Source organism: Pogonomyrmex barbatus, unplaced genomic scaffold (assembly GCF_055798465.1).
Source record: "Pogonomyrmex barbatus isolate J1 unplaced genomic scaffold, ASM5579846v1 scaffold5, whole genome shotgun sequence".
Lineage (NCBI taxonomy): Eukaryota > Metazoa > Arthropoda > Insecta > Hymenoptera > Formicidae > Pogonomyrmex > Pogonomyrmex barbatus.
This window is the reverse complement of record NW_028297149.1, coordinates 2,455,419-2,467,945: the sequence shown is the minus strand read 5'-3', so window position 1 is coordinate 2,467,945 and position 12,527 is coordinate 2,455,419. Positions and strand designations below refer to the sequence as shown.

The following is a 12,527-nucleotide window of genomic DNA, read 5'->3' as shown; positions in this document are numbered from 1 at the left end:
AATTCCAATGTCTTTATGATTTGTAGAGTATAATCATTTGTTCATATATTATAGAGGAAGGTTGTTATTTAAAATGAGAAATTTTAATTGAAAAATAATATTTGATTATAAAATAAATAAAAGAATTTAATTATATTGAACTTCACCTTAAGTTTGCGCAGTTCGATGGCGATTAAATTTTTCGCAACGCTGCGGCTGTGAAAATTCGCGATCATTGCCACCGCGCTGTATTGTCCATCCCATTTCTTTATTAATTTTACATCTACGTGATTTCGAACATTTTTCATCGTTTTGTCGAATACCGCGTTGTTCATCAATTTATACAAATTTTTCGCGCACGTTCTAAATTGCGTATTAAGTTTGATGTAATCACAGAGCCAGGCGGATTGAGTAGAGCGAATTGTAATACGCGGTGTATCTTTGCGATACGAAGATCGTGGCGCGTACATTGCTGAAAGTTGCAATAATGGATGACGTATCACTTTTTATCGTATAGCGTCACGAAAAGTTTGTCCAGCCGCGTGCCGAGTGGCTTATCGCGCGTCAGACAGAAAGATAGGTCAATGTATCGGTCATGCAGATCAATCTCGAGAACACATAGGACGAATCCGGAGCGATCGCGCTCGCGTCAAAGTTTGCAATGTCTTCTATCGAAATTCGGCATATATAACGATTGACACATTGCTCCATAGATTGTTCACGTCGTAATACAATGACGGTTTCGATGGGTTATATGAACGCATGTACTTGTCATTGACCTGCGCGTCATTGATCTGCCGGAACATTAACTAAGGCCGCCATGTATACCGATAACTTGATAAACATAACCATATCCATGTCGGTGAGGAACTCAAATTATGTGCGTAATATGTGCATATATTTTAGCATGGCGTTGCGTAACGGTAACGACCTGTATGGTGGCAATGATTGCGTATCCGCGTGTCGTCCGACGCAAATGGTTTCTCGTAAATATGACAACGCGTCGCGCTACGGTATACCTCCCATTGTTCTCTCGACAATATTATCATGGGAACGTTCGCGGATAACAGAATTTTTACGCGATGTACCAAGTTTTTAAGATGTTACACGAACCAACGCAGTCCTCGCGCGACGAAACCGATACGCCGATAACGCATCGTCGTATGAACATCGCATGTAGCATCCGAGCTAAATACCTCGTGCTGCTGATAGATATACGACGTGTCTTGCTTCTCGAGCCACTTGTCATTCTCGCTCGGTAGTCGGATAGCGCAGTCATTCATCCGTTCATAGTCCATTATGTGCGACTGCCATTTTTCGGATGAACTAAAATAATGTAGACATCTGCAAAAGGAAAATATGATTCTTTTTAGTATTTATTAAACAATTATAAAATATTTTACAATTTGTTAAAATGTGTACATATACCGATCACAAAAGTATTTCTTGTGTTCTTTTTTATTCAGTTGCAAGCTCACGAAGCGGGACAAGTTTTTGATGCACGTGAAATGCCCAGAGTTGTCATCGCGCAGATTTTGCACGTACAATAGATTTGCGTGTTTCTTCATCTTCTTATTTATCAGATATATCGGAAAAATCTCCTTTGCCTCGATATCATAGACGTTGATGGAGATATCGTTGAGATGTTCAATCTTTTTAATATATTATAAAATCTTCAATTATAAATAATTTGATCCAACGTAATGTCTTGGAGATTCAAGACCGTCGTATAATGTGGATACGACGATTCCCGTTCTGCATTTCCTTTGGCCGAATGCAAGGCTGCGATCACCGATCACGCGAGACATGCATTGCCCATTGATTGCACATTAATCTCCGCTCGCTTTATCTTAATGTCTCGCAGTAATTGGATATAACATCCCGCATATAGAATATTATACTTATTTATATTAATTGTTAAATTTAGTATACAATCCGCTGTCGTGATCCTGGAACTCTTCGAGCGATGCCAACGTTCGATAACTCGCAATTCGTACGCATTTAAGTAAATCGGATGAACAGTTCATAATTTCTCGGATTGACACTTTTATTTGCATGTTTGTCACCCGCAACAAATTCACCGTTAAACATTGTATTCATTTTGATTGTCATATTTCCGACACTTTGCACACGTTCGAGCACAATCGAATCTTCGAGAAATTGACGAAGTTCGATATATTTATAGTTTATTATCGCAGTCAATATATGGCTTTTAAATGCCGTATTAATCTCGCGCCAAACGAGAGATCTATTATCACCACTAGTACTCGCATATTCGTCACCACAGGAAACGTCTCCACAGTATAAGTAGAACCAGTAGCGTCATTTTGTAAAAATAGCGTCGGAGATGTGCCATAGCGCGTGCGCCGCATTACTATCGACAATATGTCAATATAATATTGTCAATTGAAACATGTTAACTGAATAAAATGATTAAGTGGATATATGGTTATATTTTTATATTATACTATATATAAACATAGTAATAAATTTGTAAACATTTTTTAGAAAGATATTCTTAATTTCTAATTTGGAAAATATCTGGAAATATGGAATGTAAAATTATTGGTGGCTTTATCGATGCGTGATCAATTGTAACAACAACAGATCGATATTTAAGTTTTTTTTCGTTTTCCATTAAATCCAGAAAGATATCAGTATTTTGATTATTTATTATACATATATATTAAATTACTTAAAATGAAATAAATTTATAAATAAGTAATATATATTTTAGAGCAAAATTATGATCAGAGGCATGCGGTATAAAAAAAAATATTCCACAAGGGAAACTATACAATAATTATAGAGATTGCTCAAAATATTTTGCTCCACATATGTTTTTAAATAATTTAAAAAATCGCCTGCAGTCACATGCAATTCCAAATGCAGTTTTTAATATCACTAATGTAATAGCTACTACCGCTCAGAGTGAAAGCAATGGTAATTGACTTTTTTAATTATTAAATACATCATTTACGTTTACATATTTCTTTATTAATTAGTCAATATTACAGTGCAATATTATTGTTAAATATTAAATTATTTTCAAAAATTTATGTCAATAGAAATTCCAATGAGAAGTTTCATGGAATATTTACAGAAAGATGTATCCACTTTTAAAACTAATTGTTTAACAACCATTACTGCAGATAGAATATTTTTATTAAAGAATGTTTGATTATTCTGGATTTTGTTTGATTTGTTTCAAAAATTTTTAATTTCTATTTATAATTTTATATACTGATTTAAGCATAAATTCAATTGAAGATTTTAATTTATCAAATAATAGTATTCTAAAGTCTAAAGATGATAAAGTACTCAAACTGAATTAAAATTATCCAACTTGACTCCAAGGAAACAAGCTCTTAGAAGAAAATTAGATGCTGTAGAAAAAAAGACACAAACGCGCAAAACTCAAATATAATAACAAAAAAGATATAGAAGATATTACAACGATTTTCAAAAACTTCTCTATAAATTCTATCTAAAACCAATAGCTAATTTTATAAAAGCTCAAGGAGAAAATCTTAACAAGAAAGGAAATGGTAATAGATATAGTAAAGAATTTAAAATGTTGTGTTTAAATTTATATTTTAAAGGCCCTAAAGCTTATAAAATGTTAAGTAATATTTTTATTTTACCATCAAAAAGAAAACTTAAACGCACGATAAGAACTTGTATAATTTCTCTAGGTTTATGTGTTGTATTTGAAATGATGTTGTATTTGAAAAACTTCAAATTAAAATTGAAAATCTATCTTTATTAGATGAATATTGTTATATTAATATTGATACAATATCATTAAAAGCAAGTTTAATTTATATGATTAACAGAGATTTAATAATTGGATTTCATGATACAAGTTATATTAAAAGTTTTTTAGTCGCATGTAATGTAGCAATCATGGATAGAGGTTTGAAAAATAATTTAAGCAATCACTTGGTTAATTTTTTTTAATTCAACTATGGATATTGAGGAGTTACGAATAATTATTATTGAATGTGTTGCCCAAGTGACAGATATGGGAACAGATTATAAAAAGGCAGCTAAAAAATTAGGCGTGACTCAAAAAACTCGAATGGCACCCGTTTGACCACGTTAATATTGACCACAATCCCAATTGACCACATTGCAGTTGATCACGTTGATATTGATCACGTTGCAATTGACCACCGTCCCGATTGACCACCATCCCGATTGACCGTCGTCCCGATTGACCACCATCCAGATTGGCTATTTTGAAATTGATCATATTCAATGTATATATATATATATATATACATTGAATATGATCAATTTCAATATATATATATATATATATATATATATATATATATATATATGTATATATATATATGTAAATATGCATATACGATAAGGCTCCCAATATAAAAATAGACAAAAGGGGTGTAATGGCAATAAGAGCCCAGCGCAGTAGTAAGAGCGCATAAAAATTTTATTGAATATGAAATTTTTATTTTATTGAATAATTAAAATGACATAAAGATTATCGCGAGGAATGACGAAACACAAGAGCGGACGTTTCGGCTAATCTTTTAGCCTTCATCAGCGCAAATTAAAAGTAGCTAAACACAAATAGACAAGGACTTATCGCAAATTATCGCTCATTAAATCATCTTATTTTAACCGCACATATCAAAATTCGTAAGACGGAAGTCTCTCACACTGCAGCGCATCGTCCTGATATATGATACAAATAGTTAGGATGGCCAGCTCCTCGATTAATGTCGGAAGCTGAGAGATCCCAACATTGTTCGGGCAAGAAGCTATGATTCGTTTGTAAAATTAATCTGTAAATGACCAGGGCATCTTATGCGAGGCGATATGAAAGAGTCGTAAGAAAATATGTAAAAAGCTTACTTACAGATATATAAAGATCTCAATAACAGGAGCATAATTCGGTTTACTAAATTACAAACAGCGCAGCAGGTTTCAACGCACTAACAATTACATGATACTAACGTTTTGATACTGACATTTTACGAATAACTCTCGTCGATTAGACAATCAAGAGTCGAAAACTTTCATTTTCGGAAGGATAACATAAACGTTCGAACAATAATAATATAAATTTAAGAAGGACAAAGAAGCACGTAACAACACAGCGATGGTAAAAATTTTAATAAAATATACTGACGACAATAAAAGAAAAAATAACAAATAATAAATAATATAATGCGAGAAAAACGCTGGGTTATAGATTTGGCTGTGAACAGGAACATTCTTACAATCATCAAGTCTTGGTACAAGTCCCTGAAGATAAAAAGCATGTATCAAATGGTAGAAAAATAAATATGAAAATGTAAAAACCATATGTATATATCAAAGACGTAAAAATACAGAATAAAATAATTTAATGAAAAATCAAATTTTAGAGAGTTTTTCCATTGCAGTTAGATACATTTCCAAGAGACATTCCGTATCAGTCTGCAAATTAATACTATTCTTCAGTCTTTTAATATACAGTACTTCAGAAGTTAGTCGTTTGTATAAGTGTGGTTCTCTATCTAAAATTTCTACATTTTCCCAATCAAACTCATGGTTAACTGTTAGTCTGTGATCAGTTATCACAGAATGGTGATTCGTATTCCGTCGGATATGATTTTTATGTTTTGAGATTCTGGTGTGTAGTTGTCTTTTGGTCTGTCCCACATACGAAGCATCGCAATTTTCACAGTTAATTTTGTAGACAACACTGATGTGCAGAGCAGATGGTGGAAGAGAGTCTTTGCCAACTTTAATAAGTGTTAAGTTTATTGAGACTTCGATATGCCAATTTGACATTCGAATCTTTAATAATTTTCTTAAATTGTTCGAAAATTGCAGGAACGTAAGGTATAGTAAAAAAAGCTGGCCATCCTAACTATTTGTATCATATACCAGGACGATGCGCTGCAGTGTGAGAGACTTCCGTTTTACGAACTTTGATACGTGCGGTTAAAATAAGATGATTTAATGAGCGATAATTTGCGATAAGTCCTTGTCTATTTGTGTTTAGCTACTTTTGTTAATTTGCGCTGATGAAGGCTAAAAGATTAGCCGAAACGTTCGCTCTTGTGTTTCGTCATTCCTCGCGATAATCTTTATGTTATTTTGATTATTCAATAAAATTTTTATGCGCTCTTACTACTGCGCTGGGCTCTTATTGTCATTACACCCCTTTTGTCTATATATATATATATATATATATATATATATATATATATATATATATATACACGCGCGGACTTATAATATATTAGGTGTACAAAAAAGTTCTGAGCTTTTTTTTGTAAAATTCAATCTTTATTCAAAAACAAACAAAAAAATATTAATCAGCGAAATATTCCCCGTTTGCATCAACGACCTTTTGCCATCTTTCGAGTAGCTTGCGAATTCCTTGACGATAGAAGCTCACCGGCTTCGAAGCAATAAAATCATCAATGCATTTTCGTATCTCTTCAAATCTGATGAAATGTATATCAGCCAAATGATGCTGCAGTGACCGGAATAGGTAGTAATCGGAAGGCGCTATGTCTGGGCTATACGCCGCGTGCGGAAGAAGTTCCCATCCTAACGCAAAGATATGGTCCTGAGTCGCTTTCGCAACATGTGGTCGAACATTGTCATGAAGCAAGATCACTTTACGATGTCCTTGGCCAGTAAATGGCCTCTTTTCTTCTAATGCATCGCTCAAATTGGTCAATTGTTGTTGGTAGCGGTCTGCCGTGATTGTTTCACCCGGTTGTAACAACTCGTAATACAACACACCTTTCCAATCCCACCAGATACAGAGCAAAACCTTCTTGGCGTGGATATTGGGCTTTGGCGTCGATGTCGAAGGTTGATCAGGGTCAACCCATGATTTTCTACGTTTAGGGTTATCATAAATAATCCACTTTTCATCGCCGTAATAATTTTGTGCAGAAAATCTTTTTTCTGGAACTTTGAAAGCAAAGTGAGTGCAGTGTCACGCCGATGATTTTTATTGTCTTCGGACAATTCATGCGGAACCCATCTGCCTTCCTTTCCCATCGTATGTAAACGTACGGAAATGGTTTGCTGCGTAACGCCAAACTGTTCTGCAAGCTCCTTTTCAGTGCGCAGAGTTTATATCCAGCAGTGCTTGCAATTCGTCCGTTTCAATTTTTTGAGGGCGTCCAGCACGCGGTTCATCTTCAAGACTGAAATCTCCTTTCAGGGAAATTTTTGATACCATCTTTTACATGTAGTATGACTTACAGCGTTCTCTTCATATGCAGCACAAATCATTGCAGTGGCTTCAGTAGCATTTTTCTTCAGATGAAACGCGAAGTGAATGGAAAATCGAATATACTCTTTTGTTATTGCCATCGTGAACACTACTGATTTTTGAGGTTATGTGCATCAAATGTCAAACCGTATGGCATTTTAGAAGGCCAAATGTCAACGCTTTAAAACCGCAAAAGGGCGGGAAGATATATAAAATTTAAATTGTTATTTCGGTTGTATGAAATCTAAAGCTCAGAACTTTTTTGTACACCTAATATATATAATGTTATGTCCGCGGCAGTCACTGACGCTCTCACTTAACGCGCATTCACTCGCGTTTCGCTAGGAAGTCGCGCTCGACAATAAACAACACCATTTAATAAAATACATAGGCTTTTATTTAAATTACAATAACAATTTGGCGGACACACGTCTGTACGCCATGAGTAACCGCGCTATACTTTTTCGTAAACAAACAATTGTTGCTCCGGAGAGCGCTTCGCCAAACGGCGGTTTGACTTCACTCGGCCGCAGAAGACTCGCGGGCATAACACTGTCCTCTCTCTTCTGGATTGTTATCCCGACAATCCTTATTCAGCGTTTCTTCTTTTGACTGCAAAGGACTCTCTTCCTTGTATCTTCCATCTGCAGTTCCTAGGACACCAGATTTCTTAAGTTTTCCCGTCCTATTCTGAGCTGCTACTGCAGATTACCGGACTTCGTCCTCCTGGTTTCAAAATACAAGAAGTTTCCCAACCAACGACCTCTGAGAAAGTGGCCAGTCTTCCCGCTGTCGACTCCAGGGCTTTTTCTTTCTAAATTTCGGCCTCTCTTCCCGAGACCTGTGGCTCTCCTTCTGGAGAAAAATCTGCTTACGAGCTTCTCTCTTTTTTTGGAGACTTGCGAGTTTCTTTCTTCTGGAAGGAAAAAGCTGACTTTTTCTCCTTCCTGAGGACGATGTTCGTCTCTTTTCTCCGGAACGTTCCTCTTCATCTTTGGACAAAGGGGGGGTGGGAGAATGACTTCCAGAGACCCTGGATGCCTCAGCATTCTCCAAATCCCTGCCTCGGCATTTTCCCTGAGCCTCTCAAAAAAACCTTGTTCAAAAATCGAGAGTGAGGCAGTCTTCTTTCCTTCATGCAGTATTCAGCGCAGAGTGTCCAGATGTTTGGACAATTCCTAGAGAATCTTCCTCTCAAATGCTCTCTTTCAGGATGACTTCCGCTGATCCCACTTTTTTCCTTAAAATAAATAAACTCGCGCAGTAGAACATAGAACGTAACTTTAAAAGATAATTTAAAGATTTTAAGAATTTAATAATTTAAAGATCACTCAGTCCAACAAAATTTATACAGGCTCCGCTTCCTCTACGAAGTAAATTATACTTTCCCTAGCTTTTTCTTAGAAAAATGAGTTAATCTATCCGCATGAAGTATCTTCTTCTTATGCCTAGCTGACTTTTGAATGTAGAAGACAACATTACTGAATTTCTTAATTATTACATAGAGTCCTTCCCAGCTGCTCTGTAATTTGGGAGCTCTTCCTCTCTTTCTTCGAGGATTGAAGAACCACACTTTTTGTCCTTTTATTTATTTTTTAAATTTTAAAAACATCATATACTAATATTTGTCTGTGCTAAGTATATATATCTATATCTACATCTTTATAATTTATTCTTGTCTATAAAGTTTTTTCGTTATTATCTATATATTCATATTGTAAATTATTAACTAAATATTTTATGCACATTTAAAGATATTAAATTCTCACAGATTTAAAATATAATGTATAAATATTTAGATGCAATATTTAATGCATTATAGTTTTTATATCTTAACTAGTAAATACTAGATATACAAATAAATTTTATTCAAATAACAATTTAATTCATTTAAAAACTTTTATAACCCTTTACAAAAATAAAACTTTCTCCTTTTAATTATTTTCTTATCTTTGCTACATCATAAACTATCTTTGAACATATTTTTTTTACAACATTCGACATAAAATATAATCAACAAAAAAAATATTACCATCAAAAATAATATATACAACAAAAAATGCAGGCATGTATGTTGAGTAAAATAATAATATTATATCCTATTATATTTTAATTTATTAATTAAACATATATTTTTTTTATATTATGCTCGATAGAATATACACAATAATTAATAAAAAAAGAAGATAACATAGATGTTTAAATAATAAAATATATAATATATATAATATATAATATATAATATATATAATGAAATATATACATAATAATAAAATTAATAAAAAAAAATAAAATATTTTAAAACAAAATTAGAATAAAATCATTGTCCATTGTCTATTAATCCTCCTGATAACTTAAAATTTTGTTCTCTTCCTCATTTTTCTCCTATTCTTCCACTCTGTTCCTTTCCTCCTCTTCCTCTTCTTCCTCCTCTTCCGCCTCTTTCTCTTCTACTTCCCCAATTGTCATATATGCTGGACAATTGAAATAAAAAATGCATGAATCTTCCCTGCTGTTACCGCGCTCCCGCTCATTGTCCCCTTAGTCTCCAATCTATAAAAATAAAATAATTTATATTAGGTTCTGCGTGCGTGTGAGCGAGCGGGTATGCATATAAGAGAGAGTGAGCGAGCGAGCGAGCGAGCGAGCGAGAGAGAGAGAGAGAGAGAGAGAGAGAGAGAGAGAGAGAGAGAGAGAGAGAGAGAGCGCAAGAAAAATCTGTTATGGGAGTACTGGCGATGATGGCGACTGCAGCAGAGTCGGAGCGATGATAACGGCGACGGAGACAGCAGCAGTAAAGACAACCGTAGCGATGACAGCGGCAGCGGGGACAGCCGCAGCGGGGACAGCGGCAGCGGGGACAGAGGCAGCGGGGACAGCGGCAGCGGGGATAGCGGCAACGGGTATAGCGGCAACGGGTATAGCGGAAGCGGATATAGCGATAACGGAGGCATTAGGGAAAATTTCGTCGTCCAACATCTCTTCAATATCTAAAATCTGAAAAAAATAAAAAATATATTAAAATGTATAAAATATTTGTAATATTAAAAAGAAATAATATATGATTATACCTACGTCTTGTTGACTCTCCATTTTCAAAATATGTAAAGGTCATGTCAGATTATGGTTTGCCGGTTACTGATTCACGATACGGTTGCTGATTCACGATTCTATTTCAGCCAATCACAATGTAGCAGGTCCTGGCTAAAGGTCAATTGGTCAAATGGTAATATTATACCGAATTCAATTGGGCGCATCAGTGCGCATTGAGTGTCGTTTGTCTCACTTTTACCAATGTAGATAAAAGTGAAAGAGGCAGCACTTAGTGCGCATTAGTGCACCCAATCGAATTCGCTATTAGAATCATCATTATAATATCACTATTGTTGCACTAAATTGCACTAAAAACTTTAGTATAGATGGTTTCGCGTTTTGGAAGCGATATATATTATCACTATTCGTAATTTGTATTTTTTCTGTACTTGTTGCACTAAATTGCACTAAACATTTTATGCGGGGTTTAGAAGGGGAGAGAACATAAACATTTATATTATACACTAGACTGCTAACTCCCTTATATACTAAGCTTGAAAGTTGATCCCAAAACTTGTTACATAAGTGACATAAGGGGGATAAATGATGTTTCACGTGATCACATGAATATAATATGGCTGATGTAGAGAACATAGATATCTTTATTAAAAATTTTAAATATTTCTTTAAAGATATCGGCTTTCCTATTAACAAATTTTTCTTATTTCTATTATAAAATATTATTTATATAAAATTATAAAACATATAAAACATATTATAAAATATATAAAATTTAAAATATAATATAGGTAATTAGATCCAATTATTGTATTATTTTATAACAAAATAAAGTATGAAATAAATATTTATATATCAATTTTTAAAACATTATTTGATATATTTTAATTTTTACTTTATAGAGAGAAGAAATTTATAATAAAAAATAAAAAAATTTCTAAAGTAGAAGTTAAAGTAAAAATTAAAATATATCAAATAATGTTTTAAAAATTGGTATATATATATATATATATATATACAGGGTGATTCAGAACAACCCCGTGTCCTTGCAAGGACTCCTGAATTATCCTGAGACGATTTTTCCTTTATGAAAATTTTGTCCGACGCTTACATTTTAAATACATTTTAAATTGAAAAAAGAAAAAAGTTAGCGAAGAACGAGACGCGTACGGAAGGTAGGCAGGGACAGCACAACTCACCTGACGCAGGCGATTACTGCAGGACATTCGCTGCATCGACGTGTTTACCATACGCGATAATATGTATCTATGCGATTTCTCACTTACTTTCTCTCTCTCTCTCTCTCTCTCTCTCTCTCTCTCTCTTTCATTCGCTTATCTTGTAGAGATCTCTATGATATCTTTATATCGTTGTAGCTTGACGGATGAATTTCATCGTGGATGAACGATGCCCCATATGACGGATTTACACACACGCACGCGCGCGCGCGCGCGCGCACACACACACACACACACACACAGACACACACACACAGACACACACACACAGACACACACAGACACACACACCACACAGAATAAGCCAGGAACTATTTTCTTTAATAAGTTGTATCGCGTTGTATCAATATTTTAACAGTCTTTCACTGACTTGATCTCACTTGATATTCACACACTTGATCAATAGAATGACTTATTTACGAACGAATTTATTAGTTGCGCACGTAACCCGTCGCGGACTCTGCTCGATGACAACAATCAGACAGATTATGTTCTTAGTGCAGTAAAGTGCATTAATTCGCCAAGTGATAATAACGATCTAACTTATCGACCTAATGTAACGTAATGTAATGTAATGTAATGTAAATCAGATCGATAAGTCAGCCTATTATCATGATGCAGCGCGTTAATGACCGATAGTGAAACGCTTCGAACGCATAATACCATGGTATTACGAAGCATGGGTTACATGCGCTGTGTATGTAACGCGTTTTTTGTAATAATTTTCAATTGGTCAGATAATTAACCAGTAGTGATTAATAGTAGTGACCCAATAGATTTGTTCATAAATGATTTTATCGATCAAGTGCGTGAGTAAATCCGCGAATATGTTGACAATTTATAAAAGAGAACTTCTGATAGATTACTGTAATTACATGTAATGTGTATTTCTTTCTTTCAAGTCATTTTTAATCACCGAATAATTAATCGATAGTGATTGATAATAACAAACTAATAAATTCGTTCGTAAATAAGTCATTCTATCGATCAAGTGTGTGAGTATC

At 34.3% G+C, this 12,527-nt stretch overlaps 1 protein-coding gene and 1 pseudogene across 6 annotated transcripts in view; one reads left to right on the top strand and one right to left on the bottom strand.

The window, feature by feature from the left end:
• LOC105424069 (uncharacterized) overlaps positions 1-12,527 on the bottom strand; it is a 474,166-nt gene that overhangs the window by 46,649 nt on the left and 414,990 nt on the right. The window contains exons 8-10 of one of the 6 annotated variants that reach the window (XR_016140339.1): positions 10,306-10,438; positions 9,968-10,231; positions 8,114-9,787 (exon numbers count right to left, since the gene is read on the bottom strand). The exons of 4 other annotated variants lie outside the window; for them this stretch is intronic. The gene's annotated coding sequence lies outside the window, so the exon portion shown is untranslated. Of the gene's footprint in view, positions 1-8,113; positions 9,788-9,967; positions 10,232-10,305; positions 10,439-12,527 lie in introns of those variants that run through there. One more of the 6 variants, XR_016140340.1, reaches the window with a different exon arrangement.
• LOC148935294 (uncharacterized) lies at positions 2,738-4,252 on the top strand (annotated as a pseudogene).